At 46.0% G+C, this 9,106-nt stretch overlaps 1 protein-coding gene across 1 annotated transcript in view; it reads right to left on the minus strand.

Moving 5' to 3' along the window:
* Nucleotides 1–2,618, minus strand: part of PRR5 (proline rich 5) — a 621,995-nt gene extending 619,377 nt beyond the window's left edge. The window contains exon 1 of the mRNA XM_078673851.1: nt 2,489–2,618. The gene's annotated coding sequence lies outside the window, so the exon portion shown is untranslated. The remainder of the gene's footprint in view (nt 1–2,488) is intronic.
* Between the last annotated feature and the right edge of the window lie 6,488 nt (nt 2,619–9,106).

Raw genomic sequence — 9,106 nt, forward strand, 5'->3', positions numbered from 1 at the left:
ATTAGACTTATACATTTTTACTTGCCTTTGAATGTCCAAAAGGTTTTAGCAGTATACAGTGCAATATAATTTTCTGAAAAAACACTTGCCTTGTAGAATAGCATAAATAACTGTAGATCTGCACTTAAAGCTTTATTTGGAAATCTATTGCCTTTTTTCATCTCCCCTAACTTTCAATCTGTACACTTACTGACCTACCACTCACTAAAGAAGACCTATTTTTAGTATTTTTCTCTATTAAAAAATAAATACAGACAGGATAATTTATAGTTTTCTATCTGTATTGATCTGTAAAAATCAGTGAAAACGGAAAACCAGGAGCCCCAATTATAAGACACGAGAAGGAAACTCTTGGCATGGGGAAGAGCTGTGCAAATATCATGCTCGACTCAGACAGACTGCCTGCAGGAAGGGTAAGCAGCAATGCAGCCAACTTGCATAGGCAGAACAAACAGAGCCGGTAGTAATGCAGGTGAGCACCAAGAAAGATAAGAAGGTATGCAAGCCCTTGCAACATAAAACGAGGAAGGGTTTACAAACAAACAGACCAACCATCCGCTGCCCATGAATGTATCCATTTAGGGCACACCTAAGCAATCTGTTGCAGCAAGGCTCATAGATCGAAAGAGCGAACAGGCCATCCCTCGCTGGTGAGCACAAGCATTCCCAAGCAGCGAACATCTGCACAGGAAGCATGGACAACCATCCCTTGCAGGCAAGCAGCTTGACAGTTCAACCTGAATGATATACACAGAAGATGGGCACTTAGTGGCGAGGGGAAGACTTCAGTGATGGGCCAGGGAACATCTTCCAGAGTTGTAGAACATTCTCAGCTGAAAAACGGAACTGCTGTGCACTGAGACTTTATTTGGGGTAGGTGTAGAGGGGCAACCCTGGTTGGCACAGTTCAGCAAGAGCACCATACAAAGAGGGTGTGTGTATGAATGATGTAGGTGGCACAGACATATCACCCCTCGCCTGAGCTAAATGAGGGGCACAGACAGGACATGTGCATTGCGTGTCTAGTTGTGTGTGTGGGTATGCACAGACAGCATGTAGGTCAAAGTAACATCGCGCAAAAGGACTGAGATCAGAACAAGCACATTGTAGCTGGATGAAAATCTTTATTTGCGCAGTTAATTAAAACCATTGCAATTAAGAAAACATAGGTTAAGCAGGATGATAAATGTAAGTCAATTCATTCAGACATATGTTACAATCATAAAACCAGATAAGAACTAGGATTATAAAGTCCATGGCATGGCATCGACGAAAGAATTCTTACGCGGCTAAAAACTAAAACAGATACAACATCAAAGCCAGCACAATGTATGAATAGCGCGTCACATCCCACGCAATACGCGCACAATTAAAATGTACAGACAACTCTCGCAGACATGTGGGATGGAAAAAGCAAACAGCGTGAACATGTAGGAGGCCAAACTAAGAGAGTATGTGCATGAAGGAGCACCATGACGATCCTGCATGAGACACACTGAGCAGCCCTTACAAGCAGTCAAGTAAGGGAGGAGACAGACACCTGCAGGCTAACCATATGCAGGGAGATCACAGATCCGTCATATTTTCAAGGGGAACATTTGTAAACACAACATAGTAATTCCAGGTAAACACCAATCATTGGAAGAGAACAGAGACCAGCCCTGCCACGCCGGATCACGACACAGGTCATTCTTATTGCACATGGGGAATAACACAGCTTGCCAAGGGGGTATAAAAGGACAACACACTAGGCGCTCGCGTGGGGGCACAACTTGCCACCCCCTTAAAAAGTATGACAGCGAGTTTCAGCCATGTGGGAATCACCCCAGCAGCCTATCGCCTGCTGTCAGACGCCAGCACGTGCATGAGAGGTAGAGGGAGGCACATGTGCAGCCGCTGGGCTGTGTATGAGGCTCACAGCTCGCCCTTTCCCAGCAGCATCCATAGACGCGGGGAGGGAGGGAGCACAAAAAGACCACCCCTGGCTGGGGAAGAGCAGTCTGGGCGCTCAGTGCGGCGTCTGCGTGGAAGCTCGCAGGGCTGAGGCATGCCCTCCCTGCAGGAGGGAAAGGAGAGGGTACGCATGGCGCAAGAACTGGAGGGGTGACAGGAGTATTAACACAATGATGACTGTGGGGGCAGCAACTGATACCACAGGACGGCAAAACATGCAGCCACCAGACTGTAATTGTGTATTGTGCACAGCTGCACACGGCGGAAAAACACACCTTGCACAGCAAGATTGCGGAGCATTATTTCGTACTAACTACCAGGCGCTGGTTGCCCTGTAGGGTGCACACAGCACACATGACAGCCTTGCGAAGTTAAAATGAGTATTATCAGGCGCAGGTGGGAGGCGTGCACCCTTTCACCGACAGTGCCTTGCATAAAGGTATTTTCTGATGCATGACTGAACTACGCATTTGCACCGGAGAAGCGGACCGGGATCCCTGCAGCTCCAAGTGGCGCCAGCGCGAGCGGCACTCACCGTGTGAGCAGCCTGAAGCTCCGGGAGCGGCGCCCGCCCTGCAGGGATGGCTTGGAGAAGACCCGGCGTCTGCATCCAGAGCCTCGCGCTGCCGCCTCGCGCTGCTTCTGCGACCTGCTGTCCTCGCGCACCCACTGCTGCTGTCACCGCCGCGCGCTGCCACCTCACGCTCCTACTGCTGCTTCGTCAAAGGTTGCATTTTTTTGTAATTTTGCTGCCATTTTCGCTTCCTCCGGGTTGGTTACACGCCCCCTCCTGGCCTGCTCTGCCCCTCCTCTAAGCCCTCCCCTTCTGCGTGAGTTTGCCTCTCGAGTGCCTCTCTCCCTTTTCGTGATCCCCTCTGACCCTCCCCTATCCTGCTCTACGCCGCCCTAGCTTCTATCTCTCTCCTCTTCACGCTGTTTTGCAGCGCCACGCTGTCTCCGTTCCATAGGCAGTCTCCATTCCCTTTCTGTCCGCCTCTAACCCTCTTTTTCCATCCCTTGCCATTGAAGCTCCCATCTGCTCCCTCGCGCTGTCACTCTTGCTTTCATGTTACGTCCTAATATCTAAGGCTCCCTTTTCTCTCACATTCTTTATTTCCCATGTTTAACCTTCTTTTCCACTCTCCCTGGCCTGTCTCCTTCGGTCTCATTCTCATGACTCCTTCTCACCTCTGTGTAAGTCTCTCATTTCCTTCCTTTACTCCCTTTCGCCCACAGAGGGCTTCTCTAATTTATATTGCATCTTATACGCCACCAAAGTACGAAGTGAATATAGGCAGATAACTGCACTCCCGCCAAGTACCCCGCTCCTTCCCCTGAGGTTGGATCTGGGATTGAGACCAATAGCCGATGAAATAGGACTGAGACCCATAGTCTTCTGGCGAAGACTATGGAGCAGTGAAGCACTTCTAGCCTATAGGGCCGAATTAGGGGAGCTGATATCCCACCCAAAAGCGTTACAGATCCCTTGGCTAAAATATATCCAGAATTTATGTACGTCACTGGGGTTTCCTGATCTTTGGTCCGATCCTGCTGAGGCCTCATTGAGCATCTCCCGCAGAAATTTGGTCGATGCCTATCACGCTCATAAACTATCCTCGGCTCTGGAAAACCAGCGAGAGGGATCACTGACCTCTGTATTTATGCTAGGCAAAGAAACATACAAGATGGAAAGGGTGTTGGACGCTATGTCCCCCGTGCTGGCCAGGAAGCTGTTTCTGCAATGGAGATACGGCATCCTGCCCTTACGGGCTTTTACGAGCTCTTGGACAAACCCGCCCTCCCCTAAGCAGTGTCCAACATGCTCTTATGCTGAGGAAAGTGACTTGCATGTAGTTTTGTTTTGCCCCACGTACTCGAAAGCGAGGAGATACTGGCTTCTCCCACTCATTAGAAACCTTGGTGGCAGAGAGTATCTCCCAATGTATAGAATTTTAAAAACTGATCTTTCGAGTCCAATTGTGTTTGCATTGGCTAAATTTCTTACCAATGTCTGGCATATTCGCACCAGTTTACTGAAGTCACGGACATTGAGTTAGCTTCAGTCTCCTATATGTAAGCCTTTATAGTTTTAACCTACAGATATGTACGATTTTATAATGTACAAGTATGTCTTATTGTTATTGATGATGTTTTATGGTGTATATGTTTTATCTTGTTGTGTATCTTTGATGGCCGCATGGCCGAAATAAAGATTTAATGATGATGAGAAGTGAATATAGAACTTCGAAACATGCACAGGTGAGGCTCGTTACAAGAGGATGTATCGAGACAAGCCCTGCTACTTGTGAGTGACTGCAGACTGGTGCTTGTTGGATTTTCTCTGCAGTTGGGTTCTAGTGGGCAGAGTCTCAGAACTAGCATGTGGTGTATATAGGTTGTAGGTCTAAGGAGAAGCCAGAAAATAAACATCCTCCTCCACTTGGAACCAAAGCTCTGAGGTCACCGCGCAAGCGAAGCAAGTGAGGTTGAACCTCCCTGGACTAGCTCCCCTTTCTCTTTCATCCAATCATCTGTCATGTTCAAACTGGGACAGAAAATAGGCAGGGACACCGTGGCCCTTGCAGGTAAGTGGGGTCGAGCCAGAGGAGGGGGGATTTTGACAGACGATGACGAGGGAAAATTAATAAATAATTAATTTTCCCTTATCATCGTCTGTCGAAATCCCCCCTCACTTGGCCCCACTGCTGTTACCTGCACAAGCCACGGCTGGGCAGGGTACCAAAAGAAAAGTGGCCCCCATTAGCGACCCAGATAGCTAAAAAAGTGGGTATATCACTGAAACCAACATTAAAAAAACCCAGCCTAACTGGACCATAGCTGATAAAAAAAAAAAACAGTCCACTCACTGATTTGTCAGGCCATCCCAGGAGCACTGCCTGATTGCCATATATGTCAGTCCAACCTTGATATCTATCTGTTCAGGCAAACATTCATGCAAGCACTTATGAATGACTGATATAACCAGAAAGCTATGATGAGCGGATATCAAGAAGTACAAAAGGTGTTGGTGCTGAATCCTATTTGTCCCAGAGTTTTAGGGAAAAAATGGTGTAGGCCACACCAGGTAGTTCACAGGTTTCTGAGGTTAGCTACGTGATGGACACAGGTGCCGCAAGGGAACCCAAGAGTGTGTTTGATGTGAACCGGCTGAAGCCTTACATCCGGAAAAACTACACATTGAATGCCATGGCCATGGTAGAGGAGAATGAGGAAGGCAGCAAGCGTCTACTTAACCTGCTGCATGACGACGAGAGATGGCTCTGTGGAAAGGGTTCAGTTAGCCCCTAAGCAGATGCCTGAGCAGCATAGAGAGTGTAGAGACGTGTTGGGATGGTTTTCCAACTTCTTCTCACTGACTCCAGGGTTGACATCTGTCTGTGTCCATGACATTGATAGAGCAAGCTTCGCATCGCGACTTGCTCGAGTCATGAACCTCGCCCATGTGTAATCAATTAATAAATTTGTACGTCTTACTAATCTTTTATTTTTTTATATTCGAACGAAGTAGATGAAGCTTGCATATGTGTTTTCTAATACAACTAATCCATGTCCCTAAAACATGGCCGCCGCTTGGAAAATTGCTTCTGCGCATGCGTCAGTCACACTCACGTGACCTGACGTAGTTATAAGTTTGGTGGGAAAAGGTGCGCATGCGTAATACACAGCTTTCGTGAATAACGTGGTGAATGCTCTTGTGTTCGTGTATATGTTGCTAATGTTTAAACTGCATAGTATATTTTTATAATGATAAGTTTAAAGTACAAAACCAATGATGTGTTTTTCATACCGTCACTTCTATGTTTTAATTTGTTTTCGCTTACTTTTCATGTATCCTCGACTCGGAGGGGCGCTGGGGCTGGGGAGTCCATCTTGGAGGGTATTTCTGCGCAGAATCACTAGAGGCTGCCATGACATTGAACTCAGGCCAAAGAAGGTTGATGCCAGAGCCACCATGGGAAAGTGCACCTTCACCCAGCAAAAGCATCATGATTATGTTCTATTGTATCGAAATGTATTCTTTCCATTGTATTCTCTGCGACTTCTCGTGGGAACCCCAATCTTGCTAGGCGGTACCCAGAGATGCAAAATAGGCCTCCAAATAGTCTGTTCTGATTGGTGTGTTACCCAAATCCTACCTTAGGACCAATCCAAATTGAGGGATTCTGACACTTTGCAACATTGGGGGGTGGTACACCATCCCCAAACCGGAATATATCTACCCTGGGTTCACCTAGGGAAATTGTCCGACTTGTCTGGTTTAGCTGACCTGTCACTGACCCAACGCACTCAATAGGTGACTGTAGATACAGAGAGCTGCGGAGCACTCTGTCCGAAATTTGACCATAGACTAAGGTTTTACTAAACCTTAAAGTGCTGGCGGAGCACTTTGCTGGGAGTTCGCTGACCCAATCGGGGTCTTGATCGATAGCTGCAGAGAGGGTGGAGCGCAGGCGTTGCTTCCGAACTGCGGGTGCTGGTCCTGTCCTGAGGGTCCTGTCCGAGAGGTCCTGTCCTGATTCCTAATCTGAGGGTTTCCTGTCCTGTCCTGGGTGTCCATTCTGCACCTGCTGTCCATTGAGGGGTATCCTTCCTTGAGGGTTTCCTGTCCTTAACTGACCCGTGGCCAGGGTTTGGTTTCCACACCAGTCTAGGTAAATATTCCTCTGAAAACTCTGAATCTTGCACCTTTCTAAATTTCCTGTCTTTTGCTTTAATAAAGACATACCTTTGCATATGTTACTTTTCCATGCTTTTCCGCAACCATTTAATCATAAAGTCATTTGCATTTGGTTTCATAACGTGTTCCTATGTTACCCTACTTGTTAGAAATTATATTCTGCATTGCAGTTTGTCACTTTCTCATATGGTCTAGAACCTCCTTACTTAAATTGTCTAAAGAACTTTTGCCTTGATGCATAGCGTGTTTCTCTTCATAGACTCTCCTATAGTTATATAGGATCTTTGAATTTACCATAGTATAAACTCTTCCAATAGGGAATCTCTAGTACGTGCATAAGATTGTTTCCTTAATGAATGTCCATTCTTAAAACTTTCTTCTAAAATCTGCATAGCATATTCCCGTTGCATCTCATATCAGAATTTCAATGGTTACCCTGACTTTATTTCTCTATAGTTATGTACTTTTCATTATTTTGATTATTGATTGTCTTATTCTTGTAAATCTAATGATTTCTGAGAACGAACATTAGATAAAGACTTTAAAACTTCCAGTTGTCCGTGGTCATTTACAAAGAGAATTTGAATGTTATTTGTTGGGTTTGTATTTTGCTGCCTTTCCTTTTACAGCTAGCTCCCTGATCCATTGTGGTCATAGGTACCCGCATCGGTGGATGGTAAGTCGGGTATTCTGAAGAATAACGAAAGGAACTCACAAATTATTGATAGTAGACCGTGAGGTCATCCGATCAATGTATATGGTGATTTGAAATATATGGGCCCGAAGACCGGAAGTGGCGAAATTATTGGTCGGGTGACCCGCGCGCTCTATCAGTATTTTCTGGTAGCAGAGTTATGGTTAGGGAATAGTTAAAGGTTAGGTAGGACTAGTTAAGCTAGCCAAGTCGGTAGCTGCTAACATTATTGCTGCTATAAGAGCGGCCATTTCGGGGACTTGATCACTCTCTTGAGATGCGTTGCTTTTGAAATTTATGAATTGTTTGAAAATTGTTATTCTTGTTCTTATATTGTTATATGTATTAAACCATGCGTATGTAAAACGGTTTGTTAAGTGTTGTCGGAAATCCCCGGGGAATTGAATGGCAAGTGGTGAATAGAATCTACTTGCCTCGAGGTCGCAGGCTCAAGGAAAGTTAGGTGCAGGTTAGGTAGAACCGGAAGCACTAACTAGGGCTTTTTCTGAATACATGTGTGAATAAATGTTAGTAACGAGGTTCATTGGCAAAATTCCCATAGTGGCGTAACCTAATAAGGGTCACATCGGAAGAGTAGCAGGTTCATCGGAGCTTGGGTGAAAGCAAAGGGGTCCGCTGGGAAACCTTAGACTCGGATATATCCCGGAAAGAGTGGATGGGTCTAGGGAAGTAACAGGTTCACTGTTGCTAGAGTGAAGGGTAGGCGGAAGAGATCTACCCGTAGTGTGTGAAAAGTAAATGGAAGTAGTTTACTTGCAGTAAAACAACTCTTTTTCTGGCTAGACACTTGAGCACTGTGGCGAATGTGTATTCGTCGTAAAATAACCAAGTACTAAGCACTTTAGAAAGAAAGAAAGTTTCCGTTACCTTGTGAAGGGAGGGAGTCAGTCGCGAAGCGTCTCTGACGTCACTCCGTGCCGCGTTGGGATTGGTAGAAACAGCGGGCGGGTAGCGGGGCTGGAATTGTGAAGGAGGGGTGAGCGCCGAAGCGTGAGAACTGTCTCGCGAAAAGGCCGCGCACCCATTGGCCGAAAATTATTTGAACTCGTGCACCCCATTGGTCGCACGGAATTACAAGACGCATTCTGATTGGAGGTAATTTTGTAAACAAAGTTAGGCGTAGGAATCGTATGTGGCACTCGTATACTCCAGAGACTAGACCCGATCCAAGAAACCTAGGGTTTGAAAGGGATCAGTGGAAGGCTAATAGATACGGCATTATGTACGGAAATAAGCGAAAATTGTCCCTTGTAAATAAGGTAAAGAATTACTTCAAAAAGGACAAGCCGATCAAAACTAGAGAGGGCATTGTTATTCCACCACCAAATACTCCCGCCTCTTTCATGATGTTCGACAGAGGGTACAATACATGTGTGTGGTTAGAAAATTGGGCGAAATACACACAAGATGACGGAATAATGGCCTTTCCATTAGAAGGTACCTTTAATGGTAGGATCCTATTCAATTTAAGAACCCGAATGAATGAATTACATCCCAGACCGAGACTAACGCAGTATGAGGCATTAGAGGAATGGGAGATCGAGGCTTTCCAAAGAGAAAAGCCCCGAATGGACAAAGGGCTGACAAAGTATTACCCAAAACTGAAACAAGAAACCCGAGACAAAAAGATGAAAGAATGGAGACAGAGCATGATTGTTGAGGGACTGTTTCCCATGATGCCAGCAGAAGATCCTCCTGGGGGGGGGAAAAGGACAGAGAAATCTAAGCACTGGGGGCCC

This window comes from Lissotriton helveticus, chromosome 1_1 (assembly GCF_964261635.1).
Source record: "Lissotriton helveticus chromosome 1_1, aLisHel1.1, whole genome shotgun sequence".
In the NCBI taxonomy this organism is placed as follows: domain Eukaryota; kingdom Metazoa; phylum Chordata; class Amphibia; order Caudata; family Salamandridae; genus Lissotriton; species Lissotriton helveticus.